We start from the raw sequence: 22,055 nt of genomic DNA, 5'->3' as shown, positions 1-22,055 counted from the left end.
CTTCTTTTCCCATTGTTCTTAGGAAAATGTGTAAGTTTTTCACTGTGGGAATTAACTGTTCTAAGTTGTGCAGTTAATTGCAAAGGTTCTGAAGGAAAAGTACAAACCTGGATTTTTGTTTGAGCTTGTGTTTTTTTTAGTTTGTTTCTTTATCTGTTGGTTTTAGGGAGAGGCCCAGATTGCACACTCACCGCATGGAATCCAGGTTAAGGTGGTGGAAATCTGTGCTGCTTTATTCCAGATATGAGATGCCCACATTTCAGAGGGAAATGGGCATCTAGGAAATTGCTCATTGGTGGATAGTTAAATTGAGAATTTGGAATACATATTTTGGAAAATTGGAAGATTTGGGGAACAATCCTAAAAGTTGTTGATTTTGCTAAACAATGACTGCTTTATGTCTAAATACCTAGTGACTAATCAGGAGTGAGTGAATTTGTGTTTCCTTATGTTATAGAATGGCAAGGTGGTGGATACTGATGGGGCAGTGGTGATGACACTGACTCGTGGTGGGAAGTCCTATAACACATTCTTGCAGATGGCGTATGAATATGCAAACAGGACCAATGTGTGTCACATTGTTGGACTTGTATGAGGACTCCCAACCACATCACAGAAGGAATGCAATTAATGTCAATCCCTTTTGATGACAAGGAAAAAGACTGTTGGGGGAAATGGTCCAGCTTCTGGAGTTCTGGCATTCTTTTTTGGGGGAAACCAGGACAGGGTAGTCCATTCCAGCCAAATCCCATTGTATGGTAACAGCCTTAAGGATCTTGAGCTGAAGTAACAGCCAGTGGAGTAAATACTTTAAGGACTGGTACTTCCCTACGTGCGATTTCTTTAACTCAAAGGGAAAGTGATTTCCTAGCCGATAGGGAAAGGAATGGAATGTTGTGTAGGTGGTATGGTAGGCACATAGGCTCATGTCCAACAAGTCAGTGGAACACTGTGAGTGTGAGCAGGAGCAGTATCCTGGGACAACTATGTCATATAGTGCAGTGAAGGTGGGCTCTCCCTAATGGCACTTACTGTGTATGCAGCTCCCAGACCTACCCATGACTTCCCATGGAACAGCGGCTGCTATCTCGAGTATGTGGTGCCGTACCTACACCATCTCAGTGTCCCGGACAAGCACCCTGCCCATGCTGTTCAGCATAGTAGGAGGGCTATCAGAGGCAGAAAGGTTTTGGATGATAGTCTTTCCCAGTTTGTTACTGTCCTGTGAACTCACACAGATGGCCTTAGATTACCTGCTTGCAAGGAAAGGTGGCACTTGTGCTCTTGTCAGTCAAGAATACTGCACTTACCTTCCTGATGAGTCAGGGAACATCACTCAGCTGGCTGATCACATGTGAAAGTCAGTGGATAAGTTTAAGTGGGGGTGGGGAGAGCAGTTCCATAGCGATTATACTCTGGGGAGAGGCTGGTAGCCTTTTGGGGTGCTAGGAGGCTGGTGGATTACTGTAGCACACTGGAGGGAGGGGTGTCTACTGGGCTTACAGTACTGGGTATTGTGCTTTTGTGTTTTATACGCAGTTTAGTGGAGCATTTGCAAGGGTCATACTAATCTGAGGACCTGATTGTCACAGTTTTGCTTCTTGTGAGAGGTGGAATGTAATGTAAAGGCTTAATTTACTTGCCGGTCCAAAGTTGCTTTCTGAGTGCCAGGCATTGAATGATCGAAGAATAGAACGTGCAAGAGGCTCAGGCTTTCCTTTGTCTCCAGGGGCTCATCTTCACACTGAGGTGGAAAAGTATGCTGCAGATATAGGAGGCCCGCGTGCACATTTAGCTTTTTATCTATCTGAACTACCTTTGGAGTTGACATGTTACTGAATGTTTAGTGTCATAGCTCTTGTAATTTAGGATTTATTCCACTTGGATTTTTGGTCGAATGTTTTACTATTTGTCTTTAAATAAATGGTTCTTGTGCTTATTCATAATTAGTATCTTCTGTCTCATATACCAAGCCCATGAACTCGCTACCCTGTAATACCAGGTGACGGACCTGATAGTAGGCAAACAGTTTGGGAAAAGTGACCACAATTCATTATATTTTTAGATAATTATGAGTACGGATAAAATTGGACCTTGCAAGAAGGTAGCAAATTGGGTGAAGGGCGAATTACAACACGATAGGTTAGGATTTATGTGCTTTTGGAAGGGTATGGTCTACTTAGTGACAGTCAGCATAGCTTTGTGCAGGTGACAAATGAGCTCGATGAGGGGAGGATATTGGTTGTTATCTACACGGACTTTAGTAAAGCACTTGATAAGGATGATTCAGAAGATAAAGGCACATGGGATCCTGGGTAAATTGAGTTAGCCACAGAAGACAAAGAGTTAGGGTGGAGAGCTACTATTCTGGCTGGAGGTCCATGACCAGTGGTGCTTGCAAGGATTGGTGCTGGGGCCTCTGTAAGTGATATACGTACTACACTTGAATGATATGGATGAAAATGTAAATAGGTGGATTAGCAAGTGGATGGTTGATGCAGTTGTGGACTGTGTAAAGACTATTAAAGAGTACAAGGATAATTACACATAAGGGCAAAGAAGTGGCAGATGGAATTGAATCTGGGCATGTGTGAGGTGCTGTACTTTGGGAGGTCAAATGAAAGGAGAAACTATACAATTAATGACAGACCCTAATAGCACAGAGGGATCTTGGGGGTCCAAGCCCATAGTTCACTGAAAGGGGTTACGCAAGTGGATAAAATGGTAAAGAAAGCATATGGCATGCTTGCCTTCATTGATAGTGGTGTGAGGCATAAGAATAGGGAAGTCATGCTGCAGCTATATAAAACTTTAATCAGACCGGAACATCTTGGCAGTCCTGGTCACCCCATTATAAGAAGGGTGTGGAGAAGGTGCAAAAGAGGTTTATCAAGATGCTGCCTGGATTAGAAGGTATGAGCTGCAAGGAAAGATTGGAAAAACTAGCTGTTTTCCTTAAGCATCGCAGATTGAGAAAAGACCTGAGAGAAGTTTTAAAATTAAGGGAGGCATATATAGGGTAGACTGTCTGAACCTTGACTCTAGAATAGAAATATCAAGTATCCAAGGACATGCTTTTAAGGTTGGAGATGGGGTATGGAGTTAAGTTTAAAGTTGAGATGAGGAACAAGTTTGTTATGTAGAGAGTGGTAACTACCTGGAATATATTATCAGAGGCAATAACGGACAGGCAGTTTGCTGGAATTTAAGAGACTTTTAGATAGACACATGAATATGAAGAAACTGGATAGATATGGATGATATTCTGGAAGGAGAACATTTAGCATTAATTGACATCAAAAGCAACATAATTTGTGGGCTAAATGACCTGTCTGGTTCAGCACTATTCTGTTTTAATTCCTACTAATTGAAAACTGCTCTTGAAACCAAGTCTCAGGATGATATGCAAGCAAAAACAAACCACATATTGCAAAAACTTGTCTGTAATTTAATATAACTAAGTGGCAGCTAAAGAAAATGAAACTCTTGCAACAAACAGAATTGCACACTACAATCAATAACACACACCACGATCAGTAACACACACCACACAGTGAAATGACAGAAATACTCTCCGAAAACTCTAGGACTGAATGAATGGAGGTGTCCACGCTGCTATTGACAATTCTTTGCTTCTCTTACATGTCAGCATATCTGAACAATGTATGGTCAAAACTTATAGGATAAACTAATAAAACTCAAGGAACAGCTTTTATAATGTTCTGATAAACAATTTTACATGGACTGCAGGCATTATAAAAATTTCTTGTTACTACTTCCAAAATAGGCAAACCTGGGCCTACATTCAAGCTTGGTTGATCAAACACCACCACACTCAAACTCACAAACAAACAGATTTGATCAAAGCTCTACTGGGCTACCACCACCAGTCATGGATAATGGCAGAATATTAAATTAAAGAGGAATTTTCTTACATTCCTAACCTGTAACAGTAGGTAAAGGTCAAGACTGAAATGATTTCGAGTGCCAGCTAGAAACGTTGAGTGGATATATCATCTAGGCATGATCCTCAAATCCCCACCATTGGAGAAGCCAATTCAATTTAATCTACACAATCAGGAAGCTGCTGAAATCAATGGATGTACCAGAGACTTATGTGCATCTATTCAAGCTGTTCCAGTATTGCTACAACATTGACATCTACCTGAACATGTAAAAAATTGCCCTGTTCTGATAACAACTTTTGAATTTTCCCTCTTTCTACAAATCAAAAGTATACCCACGTGCACTCACATGGGCCCTAGTTATGCCTATTTTTTCTTTGGTTATGTGACACGGCCCTTATACAAATTGTATCAAAAAGACAGCCAAATAGGCTGAGGGGGAGGAGTGGCTCTGTTGATGAAAAAATTAAATCAAATCACTAGAAGGAGATGACATAGGATTGGAAGGTGTAGAATCATAGTAAATAAAGCTAAGAAACTACAAGAGTAATTAAAAACCCTGATGGGACTTATATACAGACCCTCAAACAGCTGTAAAGATGTGGTCTACAAATTGCAACAGGAGATAGAAAATACATGTCAAAAGAGCAATGTTATGTTAGCGTTGGGGGATTTCAATACGCAAGTAGATTGGGAAAATCAGGTCAGTGCTGGATCCCAAGTGGGAGAACTTCTAGAATGCCTGAGATGGCTTTTTAGAGCAGCTCATGGTTGGAGCCCACTGGGAGATCAGCTTACTGGAATAGATGTTGTGCAATGAACCAGGTTGAGTTAGAGAGCTTAGGGTAAAGGAAACCTTAGGGGCCAATGATTATAGTATGATAGAATTCACCCTGCAATTGAAGAAGAAGCTAAAGTTAGATGTATCAGTATTACAGTGGAATAAAGGGGATTACAGAAGCATGAGAAAGGAACTAACCAAAATTGACTGGAAGGGAACACTTAACAGAGATGACAGCAGAACAGCAATGGCTGGAATTTCTGGAAGCAATTCCTAAGGCACAGGATATATACATCCCAAAGAAGAAGCAGTATTCTAAAGGCAGCATGATGCAACCATGGCTGAAAAGTCAAAGCCAACATAAAAACCAAAGAGAGGGCCTATAATAGAGCAAAAATTAGTGGGAAGTTAGAGGATTGGGAACCTTCTAAAAGCCAAGAGAAGGCAACCAAAAAAGTCAAAAAGATGAAATATGAAGGCAATCTAGCCATTAATATTAAAGAGGATACCTAAAGGCTCTTCAGATATATGAGGTATAAAAGAGAGATCAGAGTAGCTATTGGACCTCTGGAAAATGATGCTACTGAGGTAGTAATCAGGGACAAGGAATTGGCTGATGAACTGAGTAAGTATTCGGCACCAGTCTTCACTGTGGAAGACACAAGCCAGAATTTCAAGTGTGTCAGGGAGCAGAGGTGTGCAAAGTTGCAACACAAGGAAGAAGGTTCTTGGGAAACTGAAATGTTTAAAGGTAGATAAGTCACCTTTCCAGATGGTGAATAGCCCAAGGTTCTGAAAGAGGTGGCTGAAGAGATCGTGGAGATGTTAGTGATGATCTTTTGAGAATCAATTGATTCTGGCATGGTTCCAGAGGAATGAAAAATTGCAAATGTCACTCCACTCTTCAAGAAGGGAGAGAAGCAGAAGAAAGGAAACTATAGGCCAGTCAGTCTAACCTCAGACGTTGGGAAAATGTTTGAGTCGATTGTTAAGGATGTGGTTTCAGGGTACTTGGAGGCACATGATAAAATAGGCTGTAGTCTTGATGGTTTCCTTAAGGGAAAATCTTGCCTGACAAATCTGTTGGAATTCTTTGAAGAAGTAACAGCAGGGTAGACAAAGGAGAATCAGTGAATGTTGTGTACTTGGATTTTCAGAAGATCTACCAGCCTGGATACAGCATTGGTTGATTGGCAGGACCAAAGAGTGGGAATAAAGGGAGTCTTTTCTGGCTGCCTGCCAATGACCAGTGGTGTTCCACAGGGGTCTGTGTTGGGTCTGTGATTCCTTTTATGTTATAAGTCAATAAAGTTTACAGATGATACAAAGATAGGTGGAGGAGCAGGTAGTTTTGAGGAAGCAGGGAGGTTAAAGAAGGACTTGGATAGATTAGGAGAATGGGCAAACAAGTGGCAGATGGAACACAGTATCGGGAAGTGTATGGTCATGCACTTTGTTAGTAAAAATGAAAAGGTTGACTATTTTCTAAATGGAGAGAAAATACAAAAATCTGAGGTACAAAGGCACTTGGGAGTCCTCATGCAGGATTCCCTGAAGATTAACTTGTAGGTTGAGTTGGTGGTGAGGAAGGCAATTACAATATCAGCACTTATTTTGAGAGGACTAGAAGATAAGAGCACAGATGTAATGTTGAGGCTTCATAAAGCACTGGTGAGGTCTCACTTGGAGAACTGTAAGCAATTTTAGGCCCCTTATCTAAGAAAGGATGTACTGACATTGGAGAGTGTTCAAAGGAGGTTTATAAAATGATTCTGAGATTGAAAGGCTTTGGTTGTTCTGAGCCTCTACTCACTGGAATTCAGAAGAGTTGAGGGGTGACTGCAATGAAACCTATTGAATGGTGAAAGGCCTTGTTAGAATAGATGCGGAGTGGTGAATCTGCAGAATTCATTGCCACAGGCAAGAGTGGGGGCTAAGTCTGTATGTATATTTATGGCAGAGGTTCAAAGATTCTTGATTAGTCAGAATATAAAGGGATACAGGGAGAAAGCAGGAGAGTGGGACTGAATGAAAAAATGGATCAGCCATGATAAAATGGCAGTGACTTGATGGGCCAAATAGCCTATTTCTGCTCCAAAATCTTATGGCCTTATTCCAAACCTACTCCAGCAGTACTCCCCAACTGTTTCTCTACGACATTGACAACTGCATGGTCCACCTCCTGCATATGTGTGGAATTCAAAATTGTATCAACTACAACTAACTTCCATCCTGGCCTCAAATTCACTTGAGCTATTTCTGGTTTCCCTTTGTCATTTTCTGGCTCCTTGTCAGAAGACAAGCTATCCACTAAAATTTACTATAAACCCACAAACTAAAACAACTACCTAGACTACACTTCCTCCCACCCTCTCTCTTGTAAGGATGCCATTCCCTTTCTCTCTCTCTCTCTCCATTTCCACTGCATTTATTCTCAAGATGAGACTTTGTTCCACGATATCTGAAATCTGCTTCTTCTTAGAAAATGTAACTTCCCTTCTACTGTGGTTGGTGGAGACACACCCAGCAGTCCCCATACAGAAAAGAGCTCGAGTTCCCTTGATTGCTAGCTTTTACTCTATGAAACTTCACATCTAGCTCAACATTCTTCTTCATTTCTGTCAGGTGCAACACAATCCCAGTCATATCAACTCCTCTCCACAGGGAGCACTCTCTCCATAACTCCCTGATTTGATTATCTCCCCCATCCCCACCCATGCCTTACTAACTCTTGGGACTTTTGCCTTCAGCTGTAAGAGCTACAACTCCTGCCCTTCAACTTCTCCTTCATCACCATTCAGGGTTTGAACAACCTTCCATCTGAAACAGAGATACACATGCACCTCCTCCAACTTCATTAATTCCATTCCACACCATCCTCTGACCACTCATAGGCTAGACAGCCTCCTTGCCACACACCATATCAACTCCCCTCCTTACTTCCATATTGGTCTGTCTGTCCTCAGCCTTCTCTATTGCTAGCCAAGGCCAAGCACATACTTTGCCTGGGTGATCTGCAACACAATGGTACAAATGTCAAATTTTCCAATTTCACTTCCAAAACTTGGATTTGCCATTTCACAAAAACATTTTCTTCAACCATCCTATAAAGTTGCTCACCAGATTGCCAAACAAAAGAAGCCCCTCTCTATTGAGGAGACTTTAGTAAAGTCATGTGCTCTGGAAATGGTAGAGCTGGTTTGTTGAGTAGAACAGAGAAAAAAAACTGGAAGTGCTCCCTTATCAAATAATGTGATATGTTCAAGAATAGTTGATATTTCTTTTGACATTTTGAGGTGTGCCATTGAAGAATTGGCAACCTCACAATTCTCATACAGTATGCAACTGGAAACTAGTCATCTCTCAATGTAGTCAGCTCCTTGTTTTTATTCATTACACGCATTCTGACACCATCAAAGAAGAATTTTATTTTGTGAGTCCTTTTGGAAACTCCAAAGGTAATCAACGTTTTGGAAATAGTAAATAGTTTTTTTGCCAAATAAAACTTTGACTGGAAAGAAAAACTTCATATTCTGCGCAGATGGAGCTCCTGTGATGCTTGGTAATACATCTGGTTTTGCTACTTTAAGTGAAAAAGGAAGCTCATTCATTGTTTCTATTTATACAGATGTGCACTGGCAACAAAGACTCTTCCAACAACTCTGAAAGAAGTTTTGTCAATAGACATAAAAGTCATCAACTCTATTTGAAGCAGGTCTCTGAATAATCACATTTTTAAAAGACTGTTAAGAACTGGGCAGAGAATATGAAGCACTTGTCTACCACATATAAGTTTGCTGGCTTTCAAGAGGATGCCTTGAAGCGCTTGTTCGAACTAAGAACTGAAGTTTCACTTTTTTCTGAAAGAAGAAGAGAACCCACTCTTGAAAATGGTTTTAAAAAAAAGGATTGTATCTATGGGTTGGCTTACTTGGCAGATATTTTTAACCATATTTTACTTCCAAAGTGCATGACCATGCATTTTCCAACATTGTATTTCATTTGCCACTTTCTTGCCCATTCTCCTAATCTGTCTAAGTCCTTCTGCATCCTACCTTTTTCCCCAACACGACTTGCCTGTATGTTCATGGGAGGGAGGAACATGGTCTGTTTTGTTGTTGTTGTTTCGTTGCTTGTTGTGTTCTGTATTGTTCTGATGAGCATTGTGGCATGCTATGTTGGCGCTGCAATATGTGGTGACCCTTGCAAGCTGCCCCCAACACACTCTTGGGTATGTTAGTTGCTAATGCAAACTATGTATTTCACTCTGTGTTTCATTGTACACATGATAAATAAAACTAAATGCTAATCTTGAATCTTGATCTTGTACATGCTAATTAGTATATGAATAAGCCATTCCTACCCATTCTTCAACTATTGTTCCACAGTAATCTTACTTTGCAATTTGAACCTACAGCTCACCTATCTCATTAGTTATCCCACAGGCAAGACATACAAATCAATAAACCTTTCAGATTTTTACCCATTTTTTAATTTGGTCCCTTGAACTTTGGGGATATTTGTAATTATACTGCTATTCACATGTCATCTGTCCTCTGAGCTCATTTGCTGCCTCCCCTCCACAACTAAGTTGTAAGCTTCCATAACAGTTCTAATTATTTCTGTGCAAATTCCTCACGGAGCGTCACAGCTATTTGTAAGAGCTCAATGTACTCAAATTCCAAAGATAATGAACAATATTTCCAGTTACACAGCAAAGCTCTAATCTTGTCAATCTAGAAAGTGATGCAAATTATCCTATGGAAAACTATAGGCAAATTTATTTTATTTCTTTCAACTGTGGCTTTATAGTTCAGAACAGGTTGAACAGGTTGATGCTCTCTCTTGCGAGAAAATCTGAGTGATGTGGAGTGAGTTTGGGTCTCAGATTATGAAATGGTAAAGATCTAAAGAAAATTGACTATAAATTGGATTTCACCATCTTTTGGCTTGGCAAGTATGTTTTGCATAAAATACTGATGCCCATGCCCACCTTTAATGAAAGAGACTAAACATAAATGAAAAACAGAATACAGATTTAGTATGATTCATGTTCTGAAACAGGATGTTGGCAGTTCCTATCAGGATCTCCATGCTGATAGGTGGAAACAAGTTAAGACTTGGAGAATTATAGTCACAGTACAGCAGCAGGAAAGGATATAATGAAGGAGAGGGAGAACAAGTGGAAAGAGAGAGGAAAAAGAGAAGAGACATAGCCCATTCAAACTTGTTCCTTAAGTAATAAATAACTGCAAGCTCTAGAGCAGCAAACTGATCAACAGGCCAATTGTTGCTACACAGGTCACAAGTGACTATAATCAGAGAAAGCATCTCCTATTAACTACTCAACGTAACAGTTGCGTTGTAAAGCAAAGTTAGGACACTCAACAGTGCAGTCAAGACTCTTTAATTGAATTCTCATTTCCAAACATTATGCGATGAACTCCTTTCTCTTTTGATAGGTTTCTCCCAAAAGTTCCAACCTCTTAGAGCAGTGTAAGAACTATATGCTGCATTACCTGTAATGTCATACTGCCACGCAAACATCAACAGCACTGAAGTTAATTATACCCTGACATGGTTGCACAACTTTTTCAATGTTCACTCATGAATGTCTGCTGTTAGGATCAAGCAATATAGTACAGAAACTGGCCCTTCAGCCCAACTGTATCCTCCACAGTATCCTCCCTACTAGTCCCAGTTGTCCACATTTGGCCTATAATCTTCCAAGCCACTCCCCTCCCCACATATCTATACAAATGCCTCTTAAATGTTCTATCTCAACCATGTTCTCTGCAGCTCATTCCAGGGAATCACTATTCATGTGTAAAGTTATCCCTCATCTCTTTTATATCTCTTCCCTCTTTTCTTGTATTTGTGCCCTTTAGTTTTGGTCTCCCCAACCCTGGAGAAAAGATATGACAGCTCACCTTATCGAGATTTTATAAACTTCTGTGAGGTCAATCCTCATACTCCTACACTCCAGAGTGGCTAACTCTTCCTTATAACTCAAGCCCTCTAGCCCAGACAGCATCCTCATAAATCTGTTCTGCATTCTCTCCAGCTTGACAATGTCTTTCTTATAACAGGGTGACTAAAGTGTATACAATATTCCAAGTACAACCTTAGCAATGACTTATCTAACTGAAAAATAATGTTCCTGCTCCTAAACTCGATACCTTGACTGATGAAGGCCAGTATACTAAATATTTTCTTCACCACTAGTTGCACGACCACTTTCAACAAACTGTGTACTCGTACTCCTAGGCATCTCTGTTCCACACTAATCAGTGCCCTGGCCTCCCATCAGATCTGTAGGTGTACTTGGTCAGGTCCTGGGGAACTACCCACCTTAGTATGCTTCAAGGGTGCAAATACCTCCTTCCCTGTATTATACATATACATTCTTAATGCTGAGGATGTGTACAAGTCCTACCCTGGTCTTAATATCCAAAATGCATCACCTCACACTTATCCAAGTTCAAATCCATTTGCTATCCCTCAGCCCATCACCTTAACTGATGAAGATCTCTTTGCAATTCAGTGCAGTCTGCTACACTATCAACAAAACCTCTAATTTAGTTTTATCAGCAAGCTTGCTAACTGTACCATGTACATTCATATCCAAATAATTTACATAAAAAATGAATAACAGTGGTTCTTGCACTGACTCTTGGGCACCCCACTAGCGTTAAATCTCCAGTCATGGAATCTTTAGCCATCAGCTTCTGCTTCCTATCATTGAACCAATTCTTAATCTACCTCACTAGCTCCCCTGAATCCCATGCGACCTAACTTTTCAGATCAGCTTGCAATGTAGGACCTTGTCAGAGGCCTTGTCCATTCAGACAACATCCATTGCCGTGCCTTTATCTATCCCCTTACTTCTCCTTCAAAAAATTTGTCAGTCATGGTCTCCTGCAGACAAAATAAGGCAACCGTTCCAGATCAGGTTTTGCTACACAATTGATGGTAGATCTTTTCCCTCAGATCCCCCTCAGTAACTTCCCTACAACTGACGTCAAGCTCACTGACCGGTAGTTCCCTGGCATACCCTTGCTCCCCTTCTTGAACAGTGGAACAAGATTAGTCACCCTGCAGTCTTCTGGGATTTCCCCAGTGAGCAACTGCCCAGCACTATTTCCTCTGTGATTTCTTCCCTGATCTCCCTTACGATTTGGGGGTGCACTTGCTCAGGTCCTGGGGAACTGCCCACCTTAATGTGCTTCCAGGCTGCAAATACCTCCTTCCCTGTATTGTACCTATACACTCAGACTCAGCTTAATGCTGAGGATGTGTTCCTCAGAGGTGGAACACAAGTAAATTAGCGCTCTGCTGTGTCATTATAATATTACATAACTAGGCATATGTGCCTGTTAATAAAAAAACAAACCTGATTTATACATTATTTTATGTATGCACAGTAATTCATGGAGTAACCAACACACAAATAGGCCTAACTTGTACATCAGTGAAGCAGCAACACATCACCACAGCAGCAGAGGGAAGCGGGTGGTGGTTACATCTTAGAGAAAGGACCAGGCTGTGATCCTCCTCAAACTTTGGCTTCTTCTTCAAGTAGGTGCCTTTTCTTAAGTTTCCTCTCATGTAGCAGTTCTTGGTGGCAGGAAACCATGTCTAGAACACTTCTCTTTGCCTTACTACTTTGCTCCCAGTCAGGGTCATTACCGATGAACTGGTCTATGATTTGTGTGATCATGGTGATGGTAATGCCCAGGAATGCTGTGTGGTGAGATTTCTTGCTGGTGTTTCCTCTTCTCCATCCACGTCCTCAGATTCACCCAGGATGCGTTGCTCCGCCAATTCTCAAAGCTCTTCAAGGTTAAGGTTAAGGTTCTCACCATGAGAATGCAGTAACTCTTCAATGTAGCTATCATTAACATCCTTTAATCCCGATTCCTAGACATCTTAGATGTACTACCCTCACTGGAAGTTGCAGGCTGTTTTCCAGTAATTATGGGTGAAAAAAACAGTACAAATTGGCGAGGGAGCAAGAAAATTTACATACGTGGGGGATATAGAGTGTGAGCTAATACGTGATTAGCTGTGAATGGCTCAGAGCGTATGTAACGTGCTCTTATTGGCCAATTGAATGTTTACTATAATGGTGGCCGTTCTTGAAAACTTGAGTGCTGTTTTGAATAAGTTTGTGTCTTTTAAAAAAAATTTCAATAAAAAATTGAATAACTGCTTTGTAACAAATCAGAGCTCTGTGGGGCAGCATTATGCGGGATCTGAGTGTAATCCAAGACCTCATTACGTATTACCTCATTCCTTTGGCATCCACGATAATTGCCTTAGTAACCACTAAGGAGAGGAAGATATTAAAAGTTTCAGCCTTCTCCTGTGGTTCCACATAGATGGTTTTTAAGAGGACCTAGTGTCCCCTTACTCATTCTTTTACCGTTATATAACTGAAGAACTTCCTGGCATTATCTTTAACTCTCCCTGCTAAATCCATCTCATAATTTTATTTTGCCCTTTGTAGCACAAAAATAACCACGTATGTTAGTAAAATTTTCAGGCTATTATTTCAATTTGCAAACAATATAAAGAGTTAAGAACCAGAAATTCAAAGAGTCATAAATAATGCCAATAAGAAATCCATGCAAAGTTTATTTATCACTGTGGCTCCTGGGACTAACTCATATCTCCCCAAATAGTTCCTTTACTCCCAGTTAAAGAAAGGTCAGCGAGCTCCTGGTGGGCAAAGAAAGCACTTCAAAGATAACATCAAAATTAGCCTGAATAAATTCAACATTACCTCTAAAAAACTGGGAAGACAAAGCTCTCAATAGATATACCTGGAGGAAATTTGTTCAAGAGGGAACTGTGCTACATGAGAATGACCTCCACTGCTGCGATAGGAGGTGCTGAACAACCAAATGACCCATCCTCTAACTACAAACAGCCCACACTGCAGCCGAATGTGTGGATCTCAGCTCAGCCTCTACAGCCACCTGAGGAGCATCAATACACAAACCCTTAGGAGAACATCATACTCGACTTGAGTGATTGCACTACCACTAGGAGAAAGGTACATAAAGCATTTATTAATGAAGTTAGGTGTATAGGAGTGTCAGGAGATGAACGTGGAGCATTTTCAGGCAGACACTGGAATGTAAACACACTTAAAATAAAACAATAATGCCATGGATGTTGTTGTTTTAAGTCTCTTCAGATTAAAAGCACAAATCAATCACTTACAACAAGTAATTTTATATCCAAGATTTGTGAATTGTATTTTTATCAATCTCTTGCTCAAGTAACAATGGGTCCTGTAAACAGATCATTATTCCCTAGACAGTAAAGTCTGTCCACGTTTTAGGTAAAAATCTCTACAAGGTTAAAGATTAATACAGTGAATTCTGGTAATTGGGATACATCAGGACCAGTACATTTTGCCCCAATTACCTGAAGTTTCATGGAAATAGTTAAAAAGCTGTAAAAAAGACAAACCACTAAGTAACAAATTATGTATTTAAAAATACAAAACCAATGAAAACAATGTCAATATTACTACAGTAATATAAAACTGTTTATTATTTCCTAATGGTTACAGAGGAGGAATTATCCATTGTATGCTGTTGTACTCTTTAGTCTGACTGTAAGTGAATAAAATCAGCACTGACACCTAGTATAGGTAACAGACTCCCTTCATACTGTGCTTTCTACGACTGCATCCTCCAAAACTTCATTTTCAATACAACATTCAAAATGATTGTTGATACCTTCAATTCTTTGTAGTTCCTAACTTGATGAATGAGTGAATTTCTTTCATTTTCACTAACAGCCATTTCTGCTTGAAACCTTGAATGCTTGAAACTGCAGCTGGCTAAACAGTTCTGAATTGTCTTACTGCTTTTTCCTGTCAACTATCAGTGACAAAAATTACTGCTGTTAAAACAGCGACAACTCTCTGATACCTCCTCTTATTTACCCCTTGATCATGACCCCACTAAGGAGCACCAGGCCATTGTCTCCTATACCATCACCAACCTTATCAGCTCTGGGGGATCTCCCATCCACTGCCACCAATCTCATAGTTCCCACACCCCGCACTTCCCGTTTCTACCTCCTACCCAAGATCCACAAACCTGCCTGTCCAGGTAGACCTATTGTCTCAGCTTGCTCCTGCCCCACTGAACTCATTTCTGCATACCTTGACACTGTCTTATCCCCCCCCCTTGTTCAATCTCTTCCCACCTATGTTCGTGACACTTCTCATGCTTTGAAATTTTTCAATGATTTTAAGTTCCCTGGCCCCCACCGTCTTATTTTCACCATGGATGCCCAGTCCCTATATACCTCCATCCCCCACCGAGATGGTCTCGAAGCTCTTCGCTTTTTTTTTGTTTTCCAGACCTAACCAATTCCCCTCTACCACCACTCTCCTCCATCTAGCGGAATTAGTTCTTACTCTCAATAATTTCTCCTCTGGCTCCTCCCACTTCCTTCAAACCAAGGGTGTAGCCATGGGCACCCATATGGGTCCCAGTTATGCCTGCCTTTTTGTTGGCTTTGTGGAACAGTCCATGTTCCCAGTCTATACCGGTATCCATCCCCCTCTTTTCCTTTGCTACATCGACGACTGCATTTGCGCTGCCTCTTGCACGCATGCTGAGCTTGTCGACTTCATTAACTTTGCCTCCAACTTTCACCCTGCCCTCAAATTTACCTGGTCCATTTCTGACACCTCCCTCCCCTTTCTTGATCTTTCTGTCTCCATCTCTGGAGACGGCCTATCTACTGATATCTACTATAAGCCTACAGACTCTCACAGCTACTTGGACTATTCCTCTTCCCACCCTGTCTCTTGCAAAAAGGCTATCCCATTCTCACAATTCCTCCATCTCCGCCGCATCTGCTGTCAGGATGAGGCTTTTCATTCCAGGACGAAGGAGATGTCTTCCTTTTTTAAACAAAGGGGCTTCCCTTCGTCCACCATCAACTCTGCTCTCAAACGGATCTCTCCCATTTCCCGCACACCTGCCCTCACCCCAACCACCTGCCACCCCACTCGGGATAGAGTTCCCCTTGTCCTTACCTACCACCCCACCAGCCTCCAGGTCCAACATATAATTCTCCGCAACTTCTGCCACCTCCAACGGGATCCCACTACCAAACACATTTTTCCCTCTCCCCCTTCTGCTTTTCGCAGGGATCGCTCCCTACGCGACTCCCTTGTCCACTCATTCCCCCCCCCCCCAACCCTTCCCACTGATCTCCCTCCTGGCACTTATCCTTGTAAATGGAACAAGTGCTACACCTGCCCTTACACTTCCTCCCTCACCACCATTCAGGGCCCCAGACAGTCCTTCCAGGTGAGGTGACACTTCACCTGTGAGTCAGCTGGTGAGTCAACTGCGTCTGGTGCTCCCGGTGTGGCCTTTTATATATTGGTGAGACCCGACGCATACTGGGAGACAGTTTTGCTGAACACCTACGCTCGGTCCGCCAGAAAAAGCAGCATCTCCCAGTGGCCACACATTTTAATTCCACATCCCATTCCCATTCTGATATGTCTATCCATGGCCTCCTCTATTGTCAAAATGAATCCAGACTCAGGTTGGAGGAACAACACCTTATATACCGGCTGGGTAGCCTCCAACCTGATGGCATGAACATTGACTTCTCTGACTTCCGTTAATGCCCCTCCTCCCCTTCTTACCCCTTCCCTGACATATTTAGTTGGTTGCCTGTTCTCCATCTCCCTCTGGTGCTCCCCCCCCCCCACTTTCTTTCTCCTGAGGCCTCTCGTCCAATGATCCTTTCCCTTCTCCAGTTCTGTATCACTTTCGCCAATCACCTTTTCAGCTCTTAGCTTCATCCCACCCCTCTGATCTTCTCCTATCATTTTGCATTTCCCCCTCCCCCCTACTACTTTCAAATCTCTTACTATCTTTTCTTTCGGTTAGTCTTGATGAAGGGTCTCGGCCCGAAACGTCGACAGCGCTTCTCTCTCTAGATGCTGCCTGGCCTGCTGTGTTCCACCAGCATTTTGTGTGTGTTGTTGTTTGATCTATTAGCTGTACACTCTAAGCACAATGTGGTATCTAGAGGCCACACTTGTGCACTCTACTAACACTATTTAGGAATTGTTCAGCAAGTCTCCTGTCCCAGTTCAGCAGCAGTGTTGCAAATAAGCGATTGCCATGATTAACCGGTGGCCCAATTAACCAGAATCTACTGTAATAAGTAACTCTCTTGCTACATATTGCAATTTTTAATCATTCTACCCCTCCTCCCCCACAAGCATTACCATTTAATGGATTCAAGCCGAGAAATCAATTTATCATCAAAAGTTTCTGAATCATTGTCTTTCCACGTCACTAATAATCTATAATTTATGCAAGGACACGTGGAGATCTGTCTCCAATGATTCCATCGACTTCATTAATATTGCGTTCAGTTTTGGTTACTAATACAGGGAAGATGTTATTAAGCTGCAAAGAATGCAGAAGAGATTTACAAGAATGTTGTTGCTTTTCAGGCCTTATGGCACATCAGCCAGCATTTTTGCTGTTTTCATAGCATTTGACTGATTTTTTAAAAATTGGGCCAAGTTGCTAGTTCGATGCTCACCCCAGCACGGATGGAAAGTGTGCAAGCAGCCAACTGGTTTCAAACTCGGGACTATTTGCCTCCAGTGCTGATGCCACTACACCACCGGCCAGCTATTACGCGAATGTTACTGGGACTTGAGGGATGGGGTTTTGGAGAGAGGCTAAGCAGGCTATGAGATTTTTCAGTGCAACATAGAAGAATGAGGGTGATTGTCCAGAGGAGTATAAAATTACAAAGAACATAGATCCTGTGAGTGTGCACATGCTTTTCCCCACTGGAGTGTGGAGGCTTAAAGAGAGGGGAATTACACACTTAGTAGCCACTTAATCAGGTACAACTGCTTGTTAATGCAAATAACCAATCAGCCAATCATGTGGCAGCTACTCAATTCATAAAAGCATGCAGACATGGTCAAGAGGCCCCACACCACCAGGTTCAGGAACAGCTATTTCCCCCCAAACATCAGGCTCTTGAACAGAGAGGGGATAACTTCACTCACCCCATCAATAAACTGTTCCTACAATCTACGGACTCACTTTCACTGACTCTTCATCTGATTTTCTTGATATTTATTGTGTATTTATTATTATTATTATTATTATTATTTTCCCTTCTCTATTTGCACATGTTATTATATTTGAACATTGGTTGCTTGACTGTCCTGTTGGGTGTGGTCTTTTATTGATTCTATTGTGTTTCTTGTACTTACTGCATATCCCCACAAGAAAATGAATCTCAGGGTTATATATGGTGACATAAATGTACTTTGATAATAACTTTGGATTTTGAAGCAGTTCCGTTGTTGTTCAGACCAAACATCAGAATGGGAAAGAAATGTGATCTAAATGACTTTGACCGTGGAATGATTGTTGGTGTCAGAAGGGGTGGTTTGAGTAACTCAGAAACTGCTGATCTTCTGGGGTTTTCACACACATCAGTCTCTAGAGCTTACAGAGAATAGTGTGAAAAAATCATAGAGTGAGCGACAGTTCTATGGGCAAAAAATGCCTTATTAATGAGATTTTATAAGAGAATGGCCAGACTGATTCATGTTGACAGGAAGGCAACAGTAATTCAAGTAACCATGCATTACAACAGTGGTGTAGCTGGCCAGTGGTATAGTGGCATCTGCACCGGACATCGAGGCAAGTGGCCCTGGGTTCAAATATGACAAGCTCCTTACACGTTTTCTATCCATGCTGGGTTGAGCATTGAGCATGCAACTCAGCCTCATAAAAAAACATGCAAAAGAAACAGCAGGTGAACCACAAGGCACAGAAAGGAACAACAACAACACACACAAAACAGTGGTGAGCAGAAGAGCATCTCTGAATGCACAAAACATTGAACCTTGAGGTGGATGGGCTATAGCAACAGAAGACCATGAACATACACTCAGTGGCCACTTTATTAGGTACTGGAGGTACCCAATAAAGTGGCCACTGAGTGTATATGCCATTAGGAATGTTTCAGGCAGATATATTAAGAACACTTTGACAGGTACATGAATAGGAAAGATTGTATAAATGGTAATCACAGACATGTAGATAGTGAATAAGTAAAACAGTAAAAACATCCAATCAGCTTTATAGAAGAACCCATTTCCCCCTCCCTCCCCCCAAAAAGAGAAATCAGCCAAGGGAGACTGAAGACTAATTCTAACATTCCCAACCCAAAACTCAGGTGGCTCCGGAAAATATATATGTATAGCTGTGCTGAATAAATGATTGTAAATATATATACAAAAAAAATGAAAGTAAATAAGTTTGCTAATTACGATAAAAAAAAACCATGGGAAAATATAAGTATTAGTCTTGGTAAAAAAGGAAAGACAGATAAGGAAAATCAAATATGGAAAATCAATAAGTAAAACAACATATACTCGCTGGTGCAAAAAAAGAGTAAAGAAACAAATAGAAGATAATTAAAAAGGGAAGTGGTTTAGATAGCTTCCTACATAACACTGAAAGAATATAACGTATTGTTTAAAAAGAGCTGCGGAAAACAGCAAAAGAGAAAATGGATGCAGTCTGCCTGCATGTTTTGCATAGTTTGAAAGATAACAAGGCGCCAGTTACTTAATCAAACAAATGATTAAGACTTCGTAAAACCAAGAAACCTTATTATCAACAAAACGCCAATTACTTGATTGAACACCTGAAATTAAAACATTTAACATAAAACAACTGAAAGTTGAATTTAAGGATGGAGACTTTATAAAAATTTCTTAGATTCTTCAGGCTTCGTAAACCAAGGAGCCTTATTATCAGAAGTAGTAACCTTGAGTTTACACGGATCTCTGAGAGAAAGGCGACAGCCAAGCTTAAAAAGATCAGACATAACCTCTTTAAAAGCCTGTCCAGCTCTTAAAACTTCCGGTGGATAATCTTGAACGATCCGAAACTGTTGATCACGAAATTGTAATATGCGTTTCTTCCTTGATTCACGAAGGATCTGTTCTTTAATCTGATAGTCATAAAAGTGAATGATAATAGAGTGAGGTTTGGCAGGATCCCAATTAGGCGGGGTAACTCGGTGAACGCACTCAAATTTTGGTAGTTCCGATAATATATCAGGGAGTAAATCTTTCAGCATTTGAGCACACAAATCGATAGGTTGATTACTCTCCAGTTTTTCAGGAAGCCCAAGAATTCTGATATTGCACCTTCCATTCCTGGTCTCCAAATCTGTAAGTTTCTTCAGTAATGCGTCGTATTTTTAAAGTTGTTCCTTAAAAATTTTCTTGAAACCTTCGATATCCTTCTGCAACACCGGCAGAGATTCTTCGTGTAGCTTAATATGAATTTTGTGGTCATTCACAGTCTGCTGTATACTTCCAAGTTTCCGATTAAGTGTTTTCAGTTCAGATTTAACCAGGCTGAAGGAATTCTGTAACAAGTCAAACTTGGATTCCAAGTCATCCAGTTTATCCAATTTTTCGAGTCTCTCTGACATTTGTTGAAACATTTCAGTCAAAGTCTCTAAAGTAGTCTCTTTTTTTGACTGCTTTCTACTCATGGTGCTCTCACCGAGATAGGTTTAAACAGCAAAGTAAACAAATAATTTCGGAGCATGTAGCTAGTGCACTCTACTCCATTACAGCCACCGGAAGTCTAAGGGATTACTAAAGGATACTTGATGGATTCTTTTATTAATATACTCAGTTTTAATGTGAAAGGTCTAAATAACCCTGTTAAATGAAATAAGATTTTCTCTTATATCCGGAAACTTAAAACTCATATAAAACTTAAAACTCATATAATCTTTCTCCAAGAAACCTATATTTGTAAAGATGATATTTCACGTTCTTTCAAAGGATGGAAGGGTATACATTTTCACTCACCCTCTCAATCTAGATCGAGAGGTGTCTCTATCCTGTTTGATCAGAATGTATCCTTTATTGAACATAATGTAATTTCTGATAAAAATGGGCACTTTGTTATTATTTCGGGTAGTCTTGCGAATAAACTAATTGTATTTGTAAATGTATACGCTCCAAATACAGATGACTCCTTGTTCTTTGAACGTCTTTTCTCTTTTCTGCCTGAGTTGAATTGGTATTCCTTCATGATGGGTGGAGATTTTAATTTTTGGCTTGACCCTATATTAGACCACTCTTCAAGTAAAACCCCTGTCACTAATTTTTTACACGCCCAAGATATATTCATATTTCTCTCAGGTTCATCATATGTACTCTTGGATTGATTATTTTTTTATAGATAACTTGCTTCCACTGGTACGATCCTGTGATTATAAGGAGATTGTTTTGTCTGATCATGTACCTGTGCTTCTGGCTTTAAGATTACCTGTTTACTCTGTACCAAACAGAAGTTGTCGTTTTAATTTATCATTGTTATCTGATAAAAATTTTCTAAAGTTTTTGGAAAACCATATTACTTTTTTTCTTTAAAGAAAATTTTAAAGGAGATACTTCTGGTAATATAGTCTGGGATACTTTTAAAGCATATATTCGTGGAGAAATTATCTCTTACTCTACCTATATAAAGAAAAAAGCTGACAAAGAAAGGTCTGACCTAGCAGCGATATTAAAAGATCTTGATTGAAAGTATGCCCAATTCCAGATCCAAGTATATATAATAAGCCTATTGAAATCCAATCCAAGTATAATCTTCTGCTGACTTACCCAATTGAATGACAACTGTTGAGAGATAAAATTCAATTTTATATTCACGGGGATAGAACTGGTAGTTTATTAGCCAAACGCTTAAAATCTTTTACAGTTAATCGTCAAATCTCAGAAATTTTTAAAGATAATGGAACTAAGACATCTGACCATTCTGAAATTAACAACGTATTTAAAGACTTTTACCTTAAGTTGAATCAGTCTGACTCTTCTTCAGATGATACCTATATGAATGCTTTTTTCAGTAATATCAACATTCCTACATTGTCTGCTGATAGTCTAAAACAGTTAGAACAGCCTATTTCCAATGAAGAAGTGGCTGAGGCTATGCATGCTTTACATTCTGGTAAGACCGCAGGACCTGATGGCTTTACTGGGGAGTTTTATAAAACTTACACTACGTTACTTACACCTTATTTATCCTCTGTTTTATCAGAGTCCTTTAAATCAGGTAAACTCCCTCAATCTTTTTATGAAGCTTTTATTTCTCTTATTCTTAAAAAAAATAAAAATCCAGCTGAATGTTCTTCATACAGACTGATTTCTTTATTAAATGTTGATGCAAAAATTTTATCCAAAATCTCAGCTCAAAGAGTTGAAAATATTCTACCATCTATTATATCACATGACCAGACAG

General features: G+C 40.4%; 1 protein-coding gene across 3 annotated transcripts in view; it reads right to left on the bottom strand.

The window, feature by feature from the left end:
- Positions 1 to 22,055, bottom strand: part of invs (inversin) — a 243,103-nt gene that overhangs the window by 204,749 nt on the left and 16,299 nt on the right. The window lies entirely within an intron of this gene.

The sequence above is a fragment of the Hypanus sabinus genome, chromosome 6 (assembly GCF_030144855.1).
Source record: "Hypanus sabinus isolate sHypSab1 chromosome 6, sHypSab1.hap1, whole genome shotgun sequence".
Lineage (NCBI taxonomy): Eukaryota > Metazoa > Chordata > Chondrichthyes > Myliobatiformes > Dasyatidae > Hypanus > Hypanus sabinus.
The sequence above is the reverse complement of the archived record's forward strand: the minus strand, read 5'-3'. Positions and strand labels throughout refer to the sequence as shown.